This window comes from Mesoplodon mirus (assembly GCF_964341445.2).
Source record: "Mesoplodon mirus genome assembly, chromosome: 17".
Classification (NCBI taxonomy): domain Eukaryota; kingdom Metazoa; phylum Chordata; class Mammalia; order Artiodactyla; family Ziphiidae; genus Mesoplodon; species Mesoplodon mirus.
In genome coordinates, this window is record NC_138993.1 from 44,839,880 (window position 1) to 44,864,783 (window position 24,904).

The window sequence follows — 24,904 nt, forward strand, 5'->3', positions numbered from 1 at the left end:
TGGAAACTCTATAAGAATTGTTAAATACCTGATCTGCAAAGTAGATTGCTGTTTGTAACTTTATGCCAGAAAAAAAAAAAACAGGCAAAATGTAGTACCTTAGTTGTTCTGGCTCCTGGAACATAGCTCTTTGGTTTTTTTTTTTTGTTGTTGTTGTTGTTGTTTGTTTGCTTTGTTTTGTTTTTGGGAACAAGACAAAAATGTACACTTTTTTGATAAAAAGCCAAAATTAATACACAAAAATCAAATATTTAATTTGCTATATAAAGTATCAAAGTGTACCATACTTTTCAATAAAAAAGTAGGATAAGTTTACAAATAGTGTTATAAGAGGAAAAGTTTCTTAGAAAGTTTTTCTTTAAGACAAGACTGAGGAATTAAATAGAGTAAGTTAAAGTATGATAGCATTGCTGTGATAAGATCTCTTCAATATGTATACCCAATGTATATATATTGAAAATTCCTAATACAATATACAATAATATGCCTATAGAGTGTACTTAGCAGAAAGAAAGAAGATATTTCCTATTGTTTTTATATCTTCTTTTTTTTTCTCTATTTCTCTTATCAGAACATGTCTTTATATCTCTCTCTTTCTCTCTTCCCCTCCCTTCTCCCAACACACACACACACACACACACACACACACACACACTCATGATCCTGAAAATCACAGTCATAGTTTAGCTGAGGTAATCTATTCCCGAAGATCCAAGCATGACTAAATTGTTATCTTTGTATTCTTTTTGAATCACTTCTACATAATGTAACTTATTGTATAGTTAATACATTTGTTACCCAAATAGGCAGTCATCAGCAATGTAATTACTGATTATTTTGTTGCCCCTTCCTACCCCTGACAAATTTTTTGTATGCTCACTAAATTATGGGAAGCTGGCTAAGGCTGGGTTATTCATTCAATTAATGAATATTTATTGAACACTAACATGTATCAGACATACTTCTAGTTACTGGGAATTCAGCAGTGCTCAAAGGACTGAACAGCTTGCCCTCATTGAGCTTAATTCTGAGCTTTTAACAGATATAACTTCTCCATTTCCTTCCTCCCTCCCTTCCTTCCCTCATTCCTTCCTTCTTTTCTTCCTCTTTTCCTTAAATTTCCTTTCCTCTCCTTTCTCTTTTTTTTACTGATTATTTATTTATACAGTCATTCAGTAAGTATTTATCAGGCACTGTGTAAGACACTAACTTAAAATATAGCACCATTGAAGATAACTAGTAGTCTTTTAAGTACATGTGTCACATATAGAATCACTTTTTAAAAAAAAATTATAGGCTAAAAGAGAAGTGCTTTTCCTTCCACCTCTTTATCTGGGGCCTAATAAGCAGTCCATCAGACCAGCTTCTTCTAAGATTGCATATTGTGAAGCAGGAGTAGATGCTATCATGTGATGTGGGAGCCAATGACCTATTTCTGATAAAATAAAATAAAATTTGAATAAGTGCACACAAACACACACACACACACACACACACACACCCCTCTATTGACTTTTGACCAAAAATAATAGACTACATATTATTAGTATACTCCTCATTTAGTTTCTTTATATTTTAAGATCATGATATCATTTTACTGAGCTACCTATTATATCTGTTAATTTTTGTTTCTTTAGGGGACTTAAAGACCCATTCTTATTTTAACATTCTACTACTTTACAAAAAGGGCCGTACTGTACAGAAACAAAGATGCGTCTATTAACATCTCTGCTGCCCTACAATACAGGCTCTTTTGTCCTCTCCATAATTCAGTGGGCACTCTTGTTCCTTTTGTGCCCAGTCCCTCTATGCCCATCTAGCAGTTTATATTTTCATAAGTCAGTAGAATGTTTTCCTCCATGTATTTATTCCTTTTGCTTATAATGCCTCTAACCCATAGACTCTTAACCTTGGCACTATTGACATTTTGGAACAGGCAATTGTTTTTATTGTGGGGGGGATAGGTGGATCTGCTTTTAGGGTGGTAGGATGTTTAGCAGCATCCCTGGCCTCTACCCAGTAGGTGAGAGTAGCACACACAACCATTCACTCTTGGCAATCAATAATGTCCCCAGACAATGCCAAATATCTTTTGAAATGTTGGATTTGAAGCTTATTGTGAATTACTGTTCTAATCTATCTTCATCTGCCTGGACAACAACTACCCATTTTTTAAAATGCACCCTAAATATAAGTTCTGTGAAGCCCTTCCTGGGCGTTCAATGACAAATGAAGAGTCCAGGCTCTGGGTTTCCAATGTATATTCTTTGCTTTCTCTTATTTCACTTATTTTTTTTAACTGTACCCTATACTAGATTACAAGTTTCTCAAGCGAACACATATTTTCTTATTTATTTTTGCCTCCCCAAACTTGTTAGCTACTAAATGTTCATTGCTCAAATTCATACATGAGAAAAATAAAAAAGAATGAATGCTGCTTAAAGATGCAGAAAGAATGAAATGAAAGAATGAAAAAGAAAGAATCCTGTAAACAAATTTTTACCCAAGTCCATGAGTTCATGGATGTACTATTTTTTGATAACATGATAAGTCTTTGAAAACTGTAAGGTTCTCTACAAAACAAAGCAATTATTACAGTGTAACTAACAATGTCTCTTCCTGGACAGTTTGTTATGGAACCAAAACAAAAAACAAAAAAATCAACCAATTTCTATATGTGTTATGTCAGAAGAAAAGGTTTCAGATCCCCAGGCTACCTAAAATATTAGCTTCATCTGTGGAAACACTCAAATGATCTTAAAATGTGTGTGTGTGTCTGCACATGTGTATGTATGGGTGTACAAGGAATGGAATTGGCAATTGTAAGTATTAAAACAGCCTGTTGTTATTTAGTTAGGTAATTTGAATTAGGCTATAAGAAAATATCTAAACAGAATTTTCTAGCTTAACTACTGTTTACTTGGCTACTAATAACATGTGTTTCTGTGATATATCTCTTACAAGAAATAATTTTTTGTACTATATTCCCATCAGGTATAAAAGACAAATATGAACCATCAACTGATGAATAATAATTTCAAATGGTTTTCTGCTCAAACTAATGTGGAAACCAGAGTTGTAATTATAAATTGCAACTATTAGGACTCTTAGCTGTAATCTTATATATTTCCTGTGAAGTAGATAATCATTTTTAAAGATTTTAATATATTTGATCATGTATCTCTGTAGCATTATCTTTCAATTAATTTTCCAATTTTTTATTTTCAAAAAGCAACATTTTAGTGATACTTTGCAATGTTTTCCTCTCTTAAACAGTAAGTCACATGAGTAAATTCTAAATAGTATTATTCTATGAGAAAGTTACTATTATTCCCTCAACTTTTAAAAATTATAATCATTTTTTGTGCCTCAATATTTTAAGGAAAGCTTCTATAATGGGCTTATGTTCAAAGGGTATAAAAATGTATTCATTAAGATGTCAATTAAATTTCAGAAATAATTTTAGAAGTAGAAAACAAAACAAGCAAGAATTTTGAAAAATGTAATTAGAAACATTGGCCAAGATTGCTACTGAATGAAATGTCAAGCTGAATTCCCAAAGAATTCCCAAAGCAAGTGGTTTAAATGTTAAATTATTTATGAAACATTGTAAAGAATAAATATGTGCATAACTTATAATGAATAAAACTATTCAGGATTTAAACCTTATTCCAATATATTTTAGTAATTAGTCTTGATCTTTCCCTAATGATAATACTATGAAAACTATCAAAGTGAGTGATTGGCTTTGCCATTGTTTCTGAAAATTATCTCATAGTCAAAAGCAAACAAAAAAAAAAGTCTTAAGAAAATTTGAAAAGCTCAATATTCCTAAAAAAGAGTTTTCTTAATGTACTTCTCATTTTACTTAGAATCAGATATTGAGTTTAATACCTTATACTGATTAAGTTTCACTCATTGAATGACCACCAGCTCTTCCAGTCAACTAGAATATTTAGTTCCATTTATTCTAGAAACTGTTATTTTCTGGAATGAGCTTTCAGCATAGAAAGGTGGTTTCAGTTGCACCTATACTTGGTTAAAAAATTACAAAAATTAATTATATAGGTCGCACTCTTTCTGAGAAAAAAAATAAATGAACATGCCAAAATAATCTTGAATTGTTAAAGATCTTGGAGACATTTTATGCAATCTTCCATTTAAGGTAAAAATCTTATTTCCAACATTCTGAAATTCAGAGATGGCAAAGCAATTTCTTATATAACTGGACAATATTTTAAAAATTTAATTTCATTGAAGCACAGTTGATTTACAATGTGTGTTAGTTACAGATGTACAGCAAAGTGATTCAGTTATACATATACATATATTCATTATTTTTTGGATTCTTTTCTCATATAGGCTATCACAGAATATTGAGTAGAGTTCCCTGTGCTATACAGTAGGTCCTTGTTGGGTATCTATCTTATACATACTACATAGTATTGTGTGTGTATTCATCCCAAGCTCCTGATCTATCTCCCCTCCTCCACGTTTCCCCTTTGGTAACCATAAGCTTGTTCTCAATATCTGTAAGTCTGTTTCTGTTTTGTTAATAAGTTCATTTGTATCTTTATTTTTTAAGATTAGACTCCACATATGAGTGATATCATATGACCTTTGCCTTTCTCTGTCTGACTTCACTTAGTATGATGAATAACTTCTAGGTCCATCCATGTTGCTGCAAATGACATTATTTCATTCTTTTTTATGGCTGAGTAGTATCCCACTGTATATATGTACCACATCTTCTTTATCTATTCCTCTGTTGATGGACAGTTAGGTTGCTTCCATGTCTTGGCTATTGTAAATAGTGCTGCACTGAACATTGGTGTGCATGTATCCTTTTAGAAAATGGTTTTCTCTGGATATATGCTCTGGAGTGGGATTGCTGGATTATATGGTAGTTCTATTTTTAGCTTTTGAAGGAACCTCCATACTGTTCTCCATAGTGGTTGCACCAATTTGTATTCCCACCAACAGTGTAGGAGGGTTCCCTTTTCTCCACACCCTCACCATCATGTATTGTTTGTAGACATTTTGATGATGGCTCTTCTGACCTGTGTGAGGTGATACTACATTGTAGTTTTGATTTGCATTTCTCTGATAATTGGTGATGTTGAGAATCTTTTCATGTGCTTTTTGTTCATGTCATTACTGGACAATTTTAAATGTTAAAGAAAACACCTGTGTTTAAAATAATCTTTCACGTGTCCTCTACTCACTGGTCTTGGATCTTTCATGTAGAATGTTGAAGATATCCCTAAAATTACTACTTTTAATCTTAATTCTAAATAACAATTGTAACTGATTTTTGATTTAATTAATCTTTTCCTTTTGCCTTACAGATTATTTTTTTTAGAGTATTGTAGGCAAGGACACATTGTTATACATTAGGGCAAAATGCCAGATGAATGCTAACTGTGCAGTATTATTATGGTTCCTATTACCTCAGTTTGGTTGTTCACATATATAATCATAGGAGTTGGGATCTTTTACCCCCAGATACAGAAGATTGATCTAAACCAGTTTTTAAACATAAGATAACACTGATGATTTCAAATTACTCAATTTGCATCATATTAGATCTAGATCCACTATGATTCCTGTGTAGAAATTGTTGAGTTTTCTAACTTTCCTCCTCAAAATTCTTTCTATCTTAGGATAATAGATCAGACCTATATTACCCATGACTTGAACCATATTTAAGCAATATGGAACTAATACAAAAGAAATTCTAGAATGAAAATTTGAACTAAGAGTTCAAGTGTCTGGGGAATATTTTCCTTGCTTTTTCTAAGGACAGACTTGCAGTTGACCCATGATTTTTACAATTTTGCAATGTATTTTGAGGTATGTATTCTCGTGTGTTTGTATTATCCTTACTAGCTATTTGAAATTTCAGAATTTACCAGATTTCACCAAATTTCAGTCTCATTATCTATGAAATGAGGAATAGAGACACCAGTTCTTCAGGACAAACTAAAACTTGAGTGGGTGCAGAGATTAACAGTGTCCCTGTACAAGGTAAAATGAAAAGTTTTAGAAAATTCTTAATATTGTAAAAATAAATAAATGTTAAAAGAGATGTGAGAGTGGGATACACACTTGTCAGCATACTCCTCTCCAAGAGTCTACAAAAAAATGTTCCTAACCAATTTCCCAAAGCCCTCTAAAATTACTTGCAAAACTTTGAACTTCTTGTGTTGATCTGTATCCACATTACTCGCCCATGTCTTGATCAATGACATCATCATGTTTCTTCCCTGCTGTACTTCCCTTGCTCCTTTTCTCCTTCCTAAGATAAACTCACATGCTGAGATAGTCATTGTGAGATTAGGACAAACGTCTATCAAGAGTAGACTCAGTTCCCATATGTTCTAAGCAGGCCCTACCCACAACTTCTGGATGTAAGGATCATTGAACAAGAGAATGTCTTCTCCAGACATTGTCAAACACCAAACCAGATGTAGACATATTATTTTAACCTTCTGCTAAATGCCCAAAGAGCTGATATGCATACTTCCTAGATAGTCAACATACTCAAACACAATCACTGAAGCATTAAACATATCAAGGACACAGAAGGGTTTTCTATGGCCTACCATCTGCAGTGATCCTCCATTTCTCTGTCTCCAGATATAACCAATATGTTTACACCAGAATAAATAATAAGCAGGGGGAATACTGCTTATTCCTCTAACTAGAGTATATGTTTCTCAAAAAATACAATCTTTTACTAACATTCTTTTTCCAGTAATATACAAGAATAAGATTCTCAAAGCCATGCCCTAATTTTGTGTCACTTTAGAAGATGGGAGAGTAGGTGGTAGCTTCTAAATCTGTGTGAAAATACCTGACTAAATCATCATAACTTCTAGGGAGCTTAAAGGTCTCCTTCTAGGAATGAGGATATTTATTCTTAAGAAGATTTTATAAAGGAATCTGACCTTTAACTCACCTTTCATGGGAAAGTAATTTTTTTAAAAAAAATCAACTTTAGTTAAATAGCAGCAACTAAAGTAAATTTATTGATTTATTAATATACCTAGATGTTCAAAAAGATCTGGCTTCAAAAAGCACTTCAAGTATGTCTTCCAGGATCTGTGATGCTCTCTCTCTCTCTCTTTCTCTCTATCTTCCTCTGTTTTCTCTGCTTTCTGCTGTGATAGCTTTATTCTTAAGCAAGCTCTCTTGTTGCAGTGGCTAATATGACCAGCTGCAGATCTAAATTTATGTTTTTGTTCCAACTAGTATCCCCAGAAAAAAGAAACATCTCTTTTTTGATAGTTTGAGGAAAAGTCCTGGGTATGTACTTTGTTCAGCTCACCTTGGGTTATGTGCTCATGATTGAGATTCCACATTTTAACTGCTCTTAGGTGATAGAGATGAAGAGGGATAATAATATGGAGAAGGCTAATAATAATAATGATACTAATGATGGTGAAGATGTTTGCCATTTTTTTGTGCCTTTCTTTTTTTCGAAGATTTTCGATATGCATACATTATTTGAACCTAAAATAGCACTACCAATACATAGGCTAAAATTGTAACTCCAGCAAGGATAAGAAAATGTTAATGAGAGTTGTGTAACTTGTCCCTAGTCACATAGTTGATTTGAGTTATTTGCATTTAGTGGTGTTATTTCTGAGTTATTTCTACAAGTTTGACTGTGCTGTTAAGGAGGAATTTTGGGAAAGTTAGGAATGTGTGGATCAGAGCACCCTGAATAAATGGACTGCTACCCCCTGTTTCAAAGTGAGCACCCCCTAGTTTGTGATTTTTAGTATTAGATTTAATAAGTGCGTGTGGTAGATGAATATGAGATACAAACAGCCTTCACTTTTCCAGTAAAGGATTCATGATTCTTTTACGTATTTATTGATAGATTGATTGCTTATTCATTTGTTTTTCTGGTTGGATAGAATAACTTGGGCATTGCCAGATGACTAGCTGTCTTTCAACACAAACAAAGTTAAAGTTTTTTTTGTGTGTGTAAAAGCTGTACAAAAATATTTGTAAAGGGTTAATAACCACGATAAATAAAGAACTTCTAAAAATCAGTAAGAAACCATATAACCATACAATAAATACATATAAATCAGGAGTGAAAAAGATGAACAAAAAATAGAAACCACAAAGGCCAATAAATATACAATGTTTCCTAAATGCAATAGTATTTAGGGAATTGAAAGTTAAACCTTTATGAAATACTATTTTATTTATGAAATACTTTATGAAATACTATTTTATATTTTTAAGTTTGACAAATTTTTAAAATTTGTGAAAATATCAAGTGATGGTAAGAGAAGGTGGAGGAATGTTTACCAGAAGGAAAATTTAAAACTATACTAAAAATATTCAAAAAGTCTAATACCATAGAGCCATCAAAATAAGTAAAGTTTACATATACTAACATGGGCAAATGTCAAAAGCATAATGATGAGGGAAATAGAAACATATAGAAAAATATAAGACTTTAGAGAATACAAAATAATAACAATTATTATTTATAAATGCTTACATGCATGGTAAAATATGTAATATCCAAAAAAGTGATTAATATCAAACTTAGGGAAGTGGTTATATTTAGAGATGGAGAAAGATGAATGAAATTGATTTGGGATAAGTAAAACTTCTCATTAAATTCCTAATATTTTTAAAAGATTAGAAGCAAACCAAAAATAATTGCATGTTTACAAGTAAAAATAAAAGCTGGGCATTCTATATATATTTTGCTGTATACTGAAATATTTCATTGTAAAGAAAAAGCTAGGTATCAATTTGTAGGTGGAGATTTGAAATCACCACACTTGACAGCATAAGATAAAAAACAGATTTAATCATTTTAGTGTGGTGTGATGTGGTAATCAGAGCAAACCAGACTTTTCTGCACCCAAATAATTCTGTTCCTCTCTTGAGAAATTAAGATCTCTTGGTTCTGGTTGCCATAGTCTTGGTATCCAGAGCCATCTGAGGATAAGATCATGACTTAATGGCTGTCCTCTAGCAATTGTCATGCTGCTCGAGGTAATAGGCTCTGAAACAGGACCACCTGGATTAGAAACCCAAACCTTCCTTTTCTTAGCTATGTATCCCTTTGCCAGTTACTTAACAGTTTTATGGCCCATCTCACATTGTTGTAAAATGGTAACACCAGTCAAAGTGTCTTTCTTCCTTGTATAAGCTCCTGGTCAACCTCCATCCGTGACTTTGACCACATTCTTTGTTTCCATTTTCATGCAAGAATCCACTCATTCCCCAAATCAGAGAAAAGTAAGCCCACTCCCAACCCCTGGTATAAAAACTGGTTATTCTAAATCAAGCTATGGTATTTCTCTAGGCCCTGTTATTCATCCATAGTGAGCCTATAGCCTAAGTAGACCAAATCATACTGAAGGAAAGCATTATACTTCATTGACCCTTGAGCAGAGGCACAGATCCTACAAGCAGTGGAAAATCCACATGTAACTTATAATCAGCCCTCCATATACTGCAGTTCCTTCATATCCACGGTTCCATATCGGCAGTTCAAACAACAATGTGCCGTGTAGTACTGCAGTATTTACTATTGAAAAAATCCATGTATAAGTGAACCTGTGCAGTTCGAACCCATATTGTTCAAGGATCAACCATATACACTTGACTTCCTCCTTTACTTCCTACATGGAGCCATTTGCCTTCAATTTCCATTGGTGATCACCTTCTACCATAAAAGAAACTAGACTGAAGTAAGATGAAGGGTTAACAAAGCAGAGCAGAGGGGCAGAAAGACTGTGAGTTTTTGATGATATAAGTAAGCCCCAGACAGAACTGCACCCAAAGTCTGCCTTATCTCTGAAATTCCAATTATGGTGAGATATTAAATTTCTTTAATATTTAAACCAATTGACTTAGTGTTTTCTGTTACTTGCAGAAGAACACAATAACTGATACACTATCTCATATATTAAACTGAAAAAATAAATGAGAAAAAATTTCGAATGCACCCAGCAATGTGCTCAGCACATGGCTATTTTTAGCTAAAACAGGTTGGCCTTTAACCCTCCTTTGTCAACACATTTCTTCTGCATTTTAGGTAAGTAGCCTGTTCTTCATATAACCTTTGTCTTCTTCCTCAGTTTTAACTGTCACTATACATATTATTTTTTATAAACATTGTTATTGACATGCAGTTAGCTTGTATTTTGTAATTCAGTAGCTGAAATAGTACTGGACACAAAGAAAGCATTCAATATATATTTTTAAAGGAATGATCATATTTGCCTACATCTAGCTTACTAAGCCTCCTCCATGGAAATATTTTATTTATACATAGTATCCTATATTGGAAATAAAAGAAATGGATAATTAATTATGTATTTACTGATACAAAAGCTTTTAAAGGCTAATATTTTATCATACAAACTTTGAATCTTTGTACAAGTTGGTTGTTCAATTCTTATATAGTCACACACTAAAACTTATCCTCAGAAGCCATAGCTTTATGAGAGGTTATTCTACCATTGTTAACTTTCCTTCTTTAATTTAAGATCAAAGTTAAACAGGACAATTAGATACTCAGAAATGTCTAAGGAAGAAGAATGTCCTGAATAAAAACAAAAACAAAACAAAACTTTATATATAAGCAGTATTTGGGAGGGTTAATAATAAAATATTAATTGTACCAGCTCTTAATGCTACTTCCTAGAAGGAGTTACAAGCCATCATTTAAGAAAGAAGGAAGAAATATGGTATATGCAACTAAAATATTGAAAATGCTATCTTAATGATAGCAAGCACAAAAACACTTAGCGTGTTCAGTCAAACACAAATGTTTAATCCCCCTGAGTTCTTTAAATCTCTGATCTCCTTTGGGAATGAAAGAACTTCGGGGCTCAATTTGTACTGGTAGCTTAATGATTAAAGATGAAAAAGTCTTCGCCTTTGCATCTGATTTTTATATGCCTTGTTTTACTGCAAATCCCATTAAAATAAACTCCGCTTTTAGTTGCTGTGAGTAATTGGATCCAGTACTTCAGAGTTGAAAAATGTTGGTTTCCAATTTTAATCTTTGTTACTAAAAAGATGACACTAGAAAACAAGAGTGCTGTAAGTAATCTAGAAGATACAGTTGTTGAAATAAAGTGTAGAAATAGTCTACTCAGTTTGTAAATTGTGTCTGGCTATGTGTAAGGGACAACTCAAAACTATTTGCAACAGTACTTTTTTGTTTGGTATAAATAAAATGAATGCTGCACTTTTTCTATTTAATTTTCTGTCAGTAAAGTAACAAGACATTTTTAGGCCCAGAATAAGGAATTTAATGCTGATCTTTGTGCTGTATGTTTTATATCCTAACAAATAGCCTAATTTAAACAGAATTCTGTATGGTCTGTGTGGGTACTTGTGTGAAAGAAAGACTTACCTTGATTTTGCTCACTGTGTGCACCAATATTTGACATTTAGAAAGTTTTTTGTTGTTGTTTTGCCAGAATCTTTGTGAAGGGGATAAAAACCTTTGTTTAAAATGATGGAACACATATTCTGCAAGGAGAAATGTATGCTGATTCCTGTGTACCAAATTGTAGGTGATACACAGGTGGTTCTGATAGCAGATTCTAGTTCCTTCCATAAGAGAGCAGGGACCAGTCCCAGTTTGTACAGGACAGTCCTTTACTTTCTCTCTGGTTTGGTATCTCTTCTGCATATTCATATTGCCCTTGTCCCGTTTAGTATTGTGTTTTCTAGAATAATCATTTCCTCCTGCCTCACCTTTCTTATTATATCTTTGTTTTTATTGTTTCCCTCATTTAAATAAATTTGTAAGCAATGAATCTCTCACAATTTTTCCTTGCTTTTAAGAACATGAGATCATCTTTTTTAAAAATGTTACTTATTGTATATAATTCAAGCAGTATAGCAAAGTACAAAGAAGAAAATAAAGGACACCCCCGATCCCACCAAACAGAAATAACCATTATTAAATTTTTAACCATTATTAAATATTTAAACCATTTTAAAATTAAGATATAAGACAGATATGTCTTAATGCCTAATAAATTGATGGATGGATAAATAAAATAGATTAGTAGTTCTTAAAGTTTACTTTGCAATGCCGTGTGTATCTTCAGGGGTCATTTTATGGAATAAAAAACCCCAAAACATTTTATTATAACACTGAGACAATATGTGCCTTTTTTACTGTATGGTCTTTGAACTGATGATGCTAAAACAGGGATCAATGAAAGTGTTTCCTCCTTTTCACAAATTAGGGCAGTGTCACCAAACAGCATTTACAGTCATTGTATTCTTCACCACAATGCACTAGCAGTTAAAAACAAATCCAGCTTCACTTAAAAAGTGTTCTTGAAAAGGGAGCATATTGAATATCCTCATTACCTCGAAGTAAAGTTTTTGTGTACTTATATGAGTTGTGCACTACACTAGCCCCATTTTCCATGGAATTTTTTTTTCTTAATCTAAAAGAATGACTGACAGACAAAATATGTGGAAATCTGCCTCTGTGAAATTTACAGCATCCTTGTCCTTGTAGATATATCTGATGAGGATGAAAGCAAAATTAATGTAATTTATTTTTATTTTGTGTAGGAAAATGTTAATATTAGGAACTATATAACTTAACAATATTTTCAAAATGATCAACACATTGTATTATAAAATTTTGCATTTTAGAGTTATTCAAAGTATAAGACAGACAAGTGGATTTTAATGTGACAGATTATGAAAAGTTCATTGATATGATTTCACATTGCAACTAGTCTTTGAGAAACTTCCTCTTGTTGAGTTTCAGTGTAGTATCAGATGTAATTATTTTTCTCATTTTTCCAACTACATATCTCTATGAGGTTGGAGTTTCTTTATCTACTTCAGATACACACAAAGATTGCAAAAAATTCTTTGCAGAAGCTTTTTTTTTTTAATCAGACATTATGGAGAATTATAAAAATATAAGAAAATGCCACTCTTCTTACTAAATATTTTTTGTTTTGGAAAATATAGTTATTTTTCATAAAAAATTTGTTAACATTTGAGGTTTTAATTTTACATAGGTTAAATAGATTACATATATTAAAAATATATATTTTTGAATGCTCAGGTTTGTTTTCCAATATGATAAATAACTATAGATAAAAGCCACATAAATAAAATATTTTTGGTGTTCTCAATAATTTTTTAGTGGAAAGAGTTCCTGAGAACAAAATGTTTGAGAACCATTGGAATAAATAAGTATGCTAACATATTTTAAAAATAAGAAAGAGAGAAAGAAAAAGAAAGAAAGAGAGAGAAAGAAAAAGAAAGAAAGAAGGAACAAAATAATACTAGAAAGCGGGTAAATATTTTAATAAAATATTTAAATGTAATATTTTTCTGCTTTATCAAAGTCAAAAAAGGTGAATTAAATTGAATAAATTCCCAAAATTAAAAAAAAGTTTCTGTATATAAGAAATATTTCCTAAAATTTACAAGGATAGATAGGAAAATAAATTGCAAAAAATGTTCAGAAGTTGAAGGAGTTTTTTAAAAAATGATTTCAATTTTAGATAATATTGGTAGATTTATGTTAGGAAAGAGGAGAATATTAGAATTCTTCACATCTTCCACCTACTGACCCACACATTTTTGGTTACATATGATTTTATTATTTACTGACAGGGTTTAAACATTCACAGTGTGTCCTGAAACCACAATTGTCACAGTTATTTTACTCACAAAGGGATTTGGTATTTTTGAACACTGCTTCTCCATTCTCCATGAGCTTTTAAAAAAATTTTTTTCTCATTATCAGAACATTTCAAGAAAGTTGTAAAATAACCCTTAATTATTGTGGCTAATCCAGTAGTTTCTGTGCTTCCCCCTCACCTGCTTGTGACTACTGTTGTTCTTTCACACTACTATTCATACTATACCAACTTTTTACATTGCAGCTAAGTGTTCTTCTATTTGAATTTTGAACAACTTTTGTTTCATTCTCCAAAATTTATCTCTATTTATACCTCATATCTATATGTCTCCGCATTACATTAATTTCTCAAAAATATTCAGGGGTATTCCCTTTTATTACCACAAACATTTTATGTCAGTAATTTGAATTGTAGTTCCTCTAGATTTTTCTGATGTATATGTTAATTTTATTATGCTGATATCAATTTCCTTTTGTTTATTTTACTTCACAATCTTCCCTTTTATTCCAGTTTTTTGGTTTGTTTCTAATGTGTTTTTTAAGTTATTGTTATATTGAATTATCTTAATGTTTCCAATTATATTACAAAACACTCATCAAAATATTTCTTCTTACTTTGGGTTATATTTTCTTTTAAAATTAGTTATTTTGCAAATTTTTTTATGTTACGTATTTTCCTCCATCCTTTTCTTCTTTCTCTTTCTTTCTCCTCCTTTTCCCTCCCCTCTTTTCTCAAAATTCATCTTATTCTTGCTACATTTGCTTGGTCTTTTAGTTTGCTTGATTTATATAATTGTCATGTCATATCCTGTATCTTGCTTGTGGTTAAACTGAGAAGGTACATCAACCAGAATCTATTTGGTTCCCTTAAATCTTTCTGAGACCAATTTATCTACCCATGTCACTTTTCTACAGCCCGAATTGAAACTTTCTTGGAGGCCTAAGGTTCTTCTTTCTTTTCTGATATTATGTTAAATGTCTCATTTGGTGTATTCTTCTAGTATGACCTGTATCTCATATTTATAAGACAAAAGATACAATTTCATAGACTTATGAATTGTTTCCCTTCATTGTGATACTCTGTATCCAATGCTTCCATCAGTGAAAGTAAATTTAGGTTGTCACATCCCCTATTTTATCAGTCTCTTCTCCAATCTGGTCCTTCCCTTCTGCCCCAAGGTTACAGAAAGAAAACAATAAAGAATATTGATGGCTCATCATTTTCCATATTAGGGGCCTAATGAAGGCTTTCAGGATTTTGTTGACTCCGTATTCTCTGTTCTGGAGAGTGGAGTTTGGGTTGGGAGCTGAGCCTTGTCTCTGGAAACTAGAATATTCTGTTTTCTCTTGCTGTTGTCCTTGAAATGTTATGGCATGATGTTGCCGCATTCCTCTCTTGGATGTTGCTTCTGCTTTATCTTTTTCCATTAGTGCTATTTTTAATTTCTATTAGATGTTGGAGCAAGAAATATTTATGGCCTATTTTATTCTTCTAGCTTTTATAGAAATTCTCCTCTCAAACTTTGAATTAATAATTAATTTTTGAAAGCTTAACTTTAATTTATTTAAAGTATAAATTCTGACTGACATCTTTCTTTTTTTAAACTCTAGAAAAGACTTAGTTATTGTCTCTCCAGTCAGAATGCTCCATGACTGTTGGACATTATGTCATTGTTAAGTTGATGGTCTAGTGTCATCAATTTCATCTATAGGTAAATATTATGGGAGACTGGAGAAGGGCTAATTTCCAAACTTCTTTGGAAAGAGACTAGTGTTCTCCTCTAGTTTGGAATATAACCCCAAAGCAGATTTTTTCTGTTAGCCTAGCACCTTGAGACATACCTTATAATATTAAGCATTTCCCACACAATAATAACACAGGATGTAACCATTTTATGTAAAAATGACTTTGTGGGTTTTACATGTACATGCACAATGACATGGACAATTAAGTAATTCTTTATATAATGCTTGCCTTTGGTCCTACAATGCTCAGGTTTATTTACCAATAAAAATCAAATTCATGACATATTTTATACATTTACAATTCATTTTGTTGAGTGTTGACATCTTTTCAAGATCTAAGAAAATTTTTGGATGGAAAAACACATGGGTTACTCTCCTAAGGTTGAAAGTTAAAATCCTGTTCAATGTTTAAAATATAAACTGGCTTTTGAAGTAATGAAATTACTCTGAACAGATTTAATACACTTGTTCTTTTTAATGTAAGGGCATTATATATTTTGTGAAATAAATGTAGAATAAGTTTTAAAATAAATATACATGGTTCATTTACAATACTCCAGTGAAATACATGGGTGTTTCATGACATGTTTCACTGACAAAAAATAATCACGTAAATCTTCCACACACAGCTGCAATTTAGTAAAATATGCAGTTTTCTGTTTTCCATTACTGTATACAGTATAAATTCTTCTGCTGGAAGACAGATTGTGACAAATTTGCAAACAGCATCTGTATTCATACGTTTGAAACATTAATTTATCTAGCAATAAAAACTTTGATTTCCCAAAAGGAGAGTCATGTCTGAGAACTAATGCCTATTTTTGAGACTTAACTGAGTTTTCAGTGTTAGTCATTTTCTGAGTTACGTGCTCCCATGGAAAAATATACAACTTAACAGCGAGCATGGAGAGTTAAAAGGGTCACACAAAACATAAATCTGTATGCCTAGTTTATGTTTGTGTATAATTCATATAAATACATTTTTGACTACCTACAGTTTCCATTGTGGAAAATGCTTTTGTTAGCAATGATATCAAAGGAATAATAAGGAAAGCTCTATAATATATACACTAAATTAAATGCTTATGTACTACATTTTTTTAAAATGATAAATATGGCTCAGGGCATAATAGTGAAATCTTTTGAAAGTGAAGAATAAAGCCTATGTTTGTTGGCTGATCCTATGGTTTATTTCTAGATATATTATTTTCAAAAGAACTATATAAAAATAAAACAAAGTAGAGCTCTATAAATGCAATTATAACTATTGAAGGTGCTTTAAAAAAATTCCTTGGAAACTTACCTATCATTCAACAAGAGCCACTTTCAAACTCCCAGCATTATAAATAATGCCACAGCATATAATTTCTGCAATAAAGAAACAGTTCATTTAGAAAATTTCTATTTATTTTGTTTTCTTTCTGGTTTTTGTTTCTTCTTCCTCAGTATCAGTTATTTACATAGTTCATTCCTAAGATCTCCTTGAGGTTATTTGATTTCTTATCAATTTATTTTCATTCAATAACTGATTTACAAAGAAAAAAAGACATTTGACTGGGTTATTTACAGCAATTTTAAGAATACTTACTTACCAATCTAATTTTCCCAGGAAACAACCACTCTCACTAAAACCTAAGTGAACCAACCTCTAACAGCTCCCCACAGTGTAACATACAAAGATCAACTTTATTCTGATTTTTTCTGTTTCTACTGTGACCTTGTAAGCATTGATCAAATCATATTTAAATACATGTAAAAAATATTTTTTAAATGACATACTATGAGGTTTTAAAATTCAAACAGCTTTCTCAGTTATTTGAATAGTGACTATCTGAAATCTGCATCCATGCTGCTTTTTTAATTAAAATTTTACCCAAAGGAAAATAGTATTTAACAGTTAGTGAGCTTCTTCTCTCTAGAAATTGGGTAGTGAATTGTTTGCTCATACCATAAGGTGCACCAGTGTCTTGGGTTTTTGCTTTACTGTCAGATTCTTTTTTCCACTGCTGTTACACTTTTGACTTAATTTAATTGACAGAGGCAACAGCATTCACATTGTTCTCTGATTGATTACCTGAACAGGTAGTGAAAAAAAAGGCAAGCCACAATGCTGGCTGGGACAATCATTTCAGTTACACTAAGTGGCAGAGAGGGAGTCTCACTCAGAGAGAGCCTGAAGAAACTTTACTTTGCAGGAAGGGAGTGACCCAAGAGAATTCTTCAAACTCCACGTTTACACATTTCTTTTCTTTTCTTTCTTTTTTTTTTTTTTTTTTGCGGTACATGAGCCTCTCACTGTTGTGACCTCTCCCATGGTGGAGCACAGGCTCCAGATGTGCAGGCTCAGTGGCCATTGCTCACGGGCCCAACCGCTTCACGGCATGTGGGATCTTCCCGGACTGGAGCACGAACCCATGTCCCCTGCATTGGCAGGAGGACTCTCAACCACTGCGCCACCAGGGAAGCCCACAACATTTCTATTTTTAATTAATTTCTTCTTTCAAGTCAATACACTTTCATTATATCATTGTCTCAGGACTGCTGTAGGAATAGAAAAATCTGAACTGCTTCCATGTTGGCATATGTGTTAGAGGTGTCTCGCTCTCACCTTCTATACTGGAGGTAAATGTAATAGTAACATCTCATTTTAAGAATTTATCACTCATTTCTCTTCATTGATTTCTACTTACTCTAAAAATCAAGAAACCAGGAGGGGTTTGTTTGTATTGGTTTAGTTTTGGTTTTCTTTTCTTTCTTCCTTTCTTTCTTTAATATTCTTTTGGTTAACTATAAAGAGAATTAGAAAATAAACTAACTTTTCCTGGTTCTTTATAAAATTCCAATTCATCGCTTACAGTTACCTGAATTCAATGTATTGTTTAGTTATCTTAAGCTTCCTTAACTATGGGAACAACTTTCCATAATTTGCGTTTCATCATTCTTTCAAGAAACAGAACATGAGAAAAATGTGTTCATTACAACATGAATGCACTTTATTATTTTAATGATGGAGGAAATTCTTATGAATGCATTGCTTAAATTAAGGTAGACTTACATACGGATTGAGTTAAGGGACTTTGGGGGCCCTTAGAAAGGTGATTTTTTCCCAAACGCCTGCCCTAGACTTGGGTTATTTGCTGCATTGCCCTCAGAGCTGAGCAAGAGGTTACAGCATCTGGGATCCATGCATTAGAGGACTTTTCTCTGGCCTTTTCTGGCTTTGCCATTCACTATAGAAGCAATAATTTAGAGGAACCAAATGGTTGTATCTACTCAGTAACAACCCAACCCCATCTGCACCATTCAAAGCACCTAGGACTCCAGAATATCCTACCAAATGTCTCTGAGCCCATGTCCAGGGCAGGTACCAGCTACGACTCAATCCTGTCTGCCCCACTCCAAGTACCTCTGAGCCCATGTCGAGGGCAGGTACAGACTTTTCCCCATGGGTCTACACTACAAAGGGAAGGTTGTACCACACCATAAGGAGAAGCAAAGGGAAGTGACTGTGGCCAGAAACTATTGATAAAGGAGAGAGGAAGAGGGGTGTCAAGATCCCCTTTGATAGGTAATGTTGTAACATGATCTATAACACGAAAATATTTAGACACTTAGTCAACTACCCTCCATTTATACACTTACCTAGATGAACTTTAGGGGAGAGCTGCCACAAAGTCTATTTTATTGTTTGTATTAAGTCAACTGCTCCAAATTGTGTCAAGATGATATAAAGGGGGAAAATATCATCCTAGCATAAAATGGATTTGAGTTCAAATGTTTTCCTTACACCTCATAAATTCTGTATAAAAGGATGAAAAATCTGAGAAGTCCAGATAAGGAAATTCATATACATAGAAAGAACATCAGACGTTGCTAGGAGAGAAAGGGGAGTGACCACTAACGTTTACGGAGCTTTGAGGGGAGATGAGATATTCTAAAGTTAAATAGGGAGAAGCTTCAAGATGGCTTAAGAGCAAGACATGGAGATCACCTTCCCACACAGAAATACATCTACATATGGAACAACTACAGAACACCTACTGAATGCTGGCAGAAGACCTTAGACCTCCCAAAAGGCAAGAAACTCCCCACGTACCTGGGCAGGGCTAAAGAAAAAAGAACAAACAGAGACAAAAAGATAGGGATGGGACCTGAAGCAGTGGGAGGGAGCTGTGAAGGAGAAAGGTTTCCACACACTAGGAAACCCCTTCATGGGTGGAGACTGTGGGCAGTGGAGGGGGGAAGCTTCAGAGCCATGGAGGTGAGCACACAACAGAGGTTCAGAGGGCAAAGCAGAGAGGTTCCTGCATGGAGGATAAGTGCCGACCAGCACTCACCGGCCCAAGAGGCTTGTCTGCTCACCTACTGGGATGGATGGGGGCTGGGAGATGAGGCTCCAGGTTCATAGATCAGATCCCAGGAAGAGGACTGGGGTTGGTTGCATGAACACAGCATGAAGGGGGTTAGTGAGCCACAGTTAACTGGGAGGGAGTCCAGGAAAAAGTCTGAAACGGCCGAAGAGGCAACAGAATTTTTCTTGCCTCTTTGTTTCCTGGTGCATGAGGAGAGAGGATTAAGAGTGCCCCTTAAAGGAGCTCCAGAAATGGGCGAAAGTGGCGGCTATCAGCGTGAACCCCAGAGACGAGCATGAGACACTAAGGCTGCTGCTGCAGCCACCAAGAAGCCTGTGTGCAAGCACAGGTCACTATCCATGCCTCCCCTGCAAGGAGCCTGTGCAGCCTACCACTGCCAGGGTCCCATGATTCAGGGACTTCCCCAGAAGAACACATGGGGCACCTCATGTTGTTTCAACGTCACTCCAGGCTCTGCCACTGCAGGGTCGCCCCTCACTCCATACCCCTCCCTCCCCCCAGCCTGAGTGAGCCAAAATCCCTGAATAAGCTGCTCCTTTAACTCCATCCTGTCTGACCAAAGAACAGATACCCTCAGGTGACCTACACACAAGGCGGGGTCAAATCTAAAGCTGAACACCAGGAGCTGTGCAAACAAAGAAGAGTAAGAGAAATTTGTCCAGCAGCCTCAGGAGCAGCGGATTAAATCTTCAAAATCAACTTGATGTACCCCGCATCTGTGGAATACCTGAATAGACAACGAGTCATCCCAAATTGAGGAGGTGGAGTTTTGGAACAATAATATATATACTTTTTGCCCTTTTTCTCTTTTTGTGAGTGTGTATGTGTATGGTTCTGTGTGTGATTTTGTCTGCATAGCTTTTCTTTCCTCATTTGTCCTAGTGTTTGGTCTGTCTGGTGTTTTTGTTTGTTTGTTTCTTGAGTTTGTTTTGAGTATAGTTTTTTAGAGCTTGTTATCATTGGTGAATTTGTTTTTTGGTTTGATTGCTCTCTTCTTTCCTTCTTTTTTCTTCTTTTTATTATTTAAATTTTTTAAAAATATTTTTTATTTAATAATTTTCTTAAATTTTATCTGATTCTTTCTTTCTTTATTTTTATTTTCCCTTTTATTCTGAGCTCTGTGGATGACAGGATCTTGGTGCTACAGCCAGGTATCAGGGCTGTGGCTCTGAGGTGGAAGAGCCAAGTTCACGACATTGGTCCACAAGACACCTCCCAGCTCCACACAATATCAAACAGCAAAACTCTCCCAGAAATATCCATGCAACGTCAAGACCCAGCTCCAATCAATGACCAGCAAGTTACAGTGCTGGACACACATGCCAAACAACTAGCAAGACAGGAACACAACCATACCCATTAGAAGAGAGGCTGCCTAAAATCATAAGGCCACAGACACCCCAAAGCACACCATAAGATGAGGACCTGCCCACCAGAAAGACAAGATCCAGCCTCATCCACCAGAACACAGGCACTAGTCCCCTCCACCAGGAAACCTACACAACCCACTGAACCAATCTAAGCCACTGAGGCCACACTCGAAAAACATCAGGAACTACGAACCTGCAGCCTGCGAAAGGGAGACCCCAAACACAGTAACTTAAGCAAAATGAGAAGACAGAGAAACACACAGAAGATGAAGGAGCAAAGTAAAAACCCCCCAGACCTAAGAAATGAAAAAGAAACAGGCAGTCTACCAGAAAAAGAATTCAGATTAATGATAGTAAAGCTGATTCAAAATATTGGAATTAGAATAGAGAAAATACAAGAAATGTTTAACAAGGACTTAGAAGAACTAAAGAGCAAACAAACAGTCATGAACAACATAGTAAATGAAATTAAAAATTCTCTAGAAGGGATCAATAGCAGAATAACTGAGGCAGAAGTACGGATAAGTGACCTGGAAGATAAAATAGTGGAAATAACTACTGCAGAAAAGAATAAAGAAAAAAGAATGAAAAGAATGGAGGACAGTCTCAGAGACCTCTGGGACAATATTAAATGCAGCAACATTCGAATTATAGGGGTACCAGAAGAAGAAGAGAAAAAGAAAGGGACTGAGAAAATATTTGAAGAGGTTATAGTTAAAAATTTCCCTAATATGGGGAATGAAATAGTTAATCAAGTCTAGGAAGCAAAGAGAGTCCTAAGGATAAATCCAAGAAGAAACACACCAAGACACATATTAACCAAACTATCAAAAATTAAATACAATGAAAAAACATTAAAAGCAGCAAGGGAAAACAACAAATAACACATAAGGGAAACCCCATAAGGTTAATAGCTGATCTTTCAGCAGAAACTCTGCAAGCCAGAAGAGAGTGCAGGACATATTTAAAGTGATGAAGGGGAAAAGTCTACCAAGATTACTATACCCAGGAAGGATCTCATTCAGATATGACAGAGAAATTCAAAATTTACAGAGAAGCAAAAGCTAAGAGAATTCAGCACCATCAAACCAGCTTGACAACAAATGCTAAAGGAACTTCTCTAGGCAGAAAACATAAGAGAAAGAAAAGACCTACAATAACAAATCCAAAACAATTAAGAAATAGTAATAGGAACATACATATAATTACCTTAAATGTAAATGGATTAAATGCTCCAACCAAAAGATGTTGACTGGCTGAATGGATACAAAAACAAGACCCGTATATATGCTGTCTGCAAGAGATCCACTTCCAACATAGGGACACATACAGACTGAAAATGATGGGATGGAAAAAGATATTACATACAAATGGAAATCAAAAGAAAGCTGGAGTAGCAATTCTCATAGACAAAAGAGACTTTAAAACAGAGACTATTACAAGAGACAAAGAAGGACACTACCTAATGATCAAGGGATCAATCCAAGAAGAAGATATAACAATTGTAAATATTTATGCACCCAATATAGGAACACCTCAGTACTCTGCCTCAATACTGTAAGGCAAATACTAAGAGCCATAAAAGGGGAAATTGACAGTAACACAATTATAGTAAGGGACTTTAACAACCCAATGGTTGTTTCTTTCACCAATGGTCATATCATTCAAAATGAAAATAAATAAGGAAACACAAGCTTTAAATGATATATTAATCAAGATGGACTTGATATTTATAGGACATTCCATCCAAAACAACAGAAAACACTTTCTTCTAAAGTTTTCATGGAACATTCTCCAGGATAAATCATATTTTGGGTCACAAATCAAGAATTGGTAAATTTAAGAAAATGGAAATTGTATCACATATCTTTTCCAACAACAAAGCTATGAGACTAGATATAAATTACAGGAAGAAAATCTGTAAAATTACAAACACATAGAGGCTATCAATGCACTACTTAATAACCAAGAGATCACTGAAGAAATCAAAGAGGAAATCAAAAAATACCTAGAAACAAATGATAATGAAAACATGACAACCCAAAACCTATGGGTTGCAGCAAAAGCAGTTCTAAGAGGGAAGTTTAGAGCAATACCATCCTACCATAAGAAACATCTCAAATAAACAACCTAAACTTACACCTAAAGTAATTAGAGAAAGAAGAAAGAAACAAAAACAAACAACAACAAAAAAACCCCCAAAGTTAGCAAAAGGAAAGAAATCATAAAGATCATATCTGCAACAAATGAAAAAGAAATGAAGGAAACAGTAGCAAAGATCAATAAAACTAAAAGCTGGTTCTCTGAGAAGATAAACAAACTTGATAAACCATTAGCCAGACTCATCAATAAAAATAGGGAGAAGACTCAAATCAATAGAATTAGAAACGAAAAAGGAGAAGTAACAACTGACACTGCAGAAATACAAACGATCATGAGAGAGTACTACAAGCAAATATATGCCAATAAAATGGAAAACCTGGAAGAAATGATCAAATTCTTAGAAATGTGTACCTTGTGAGAGTGAACCAGGAAGAAATAGAAAATATGAACAGACCAATCACAAGCACTGAAATTGAAACTGTGATTAAAAACTTTCCAACAAACAAAAGCCCAGGACAAGTTGGCTTCACAGGTGAATTCTATCAAACATTAGGGAAGAGCTATCACCTATCCTTCTCAAACTCTTCCAAAATATAGCAGAGGGAGGACGACTCCTAAACTCATTCTATGAGGCCATCATCACCCTGCTACCAAAAGCAGACAAAGATGTCACAAAGAAAGAAAACTATAAGCCAATATCACTGCAGATTATAGATGCAAAAATCCTCAACAAAATATTAGCAAGCAGAATCCAATAGCACATTAAAAGTATCATACCCCATGATCAAGTGGGGTTAATCCCAGGAATGCAAGGATTCTTCAATATACACAAATCAATCAATGTGATACACCATGATAACAAATTGAAAGAGAAGAACCATATGATAATCTCAATAGATGCAGAGAAAGCGTTTGACAAAGTTCAACACCCACTTATGATAAAAACCCTGCAGAAAGTTGACATAGACGGAACTTACCTCAACATAATAAAGGCCATATATGACAAACCCACAGCCAACATCGTCCTCAATGGTGGAAAACTGAAACCATTTCCACTAAGATCAGGAAGAAGACAAGGTTGCCCCCTCTCACACTATTATTCAACATAGTTTTAGACGTTTTAGCCACAGCAATCAGAGAAGAAAAAGAAATAAAAGGAATTCAAACTCAAAAAGAAGAAGTTAACCTGTCACTGTTTTCAGATGACAGGATACTATACATAGAGAATCCTAAAGATGCTACCAGAAAACTACTAGAGCTAATCAATGAATCTGGTAAAGTAGCAGGATACAAAATTAATTCACAGAAATCTCTTGCATTCCTATACACTAATGCTGAAAAATCTGAAAGTGAAATTAATAAAACTCTCCCATTACCTTTTCAACAAAAAGAATAAAATATCTAGTAATAAACCTACCTACGGAGACAAAATACATGTGGGGGCTGGGAAATGAGGCTTAGGCTTTGGGGTTCAGATCCCAGGGCGAGGACTAGGGTTGGCTGTGTGAAAAAAGCCTGCAAGGTGTAGTGCACCACAGCTAGCTGGGAGAGAGTCCGGGAAAAAGTCTGGAATTGCCTAAGAGGCAAGAGACCATTGTTCGGAGAGCGCGAGGAGAAGGGATTCAGCG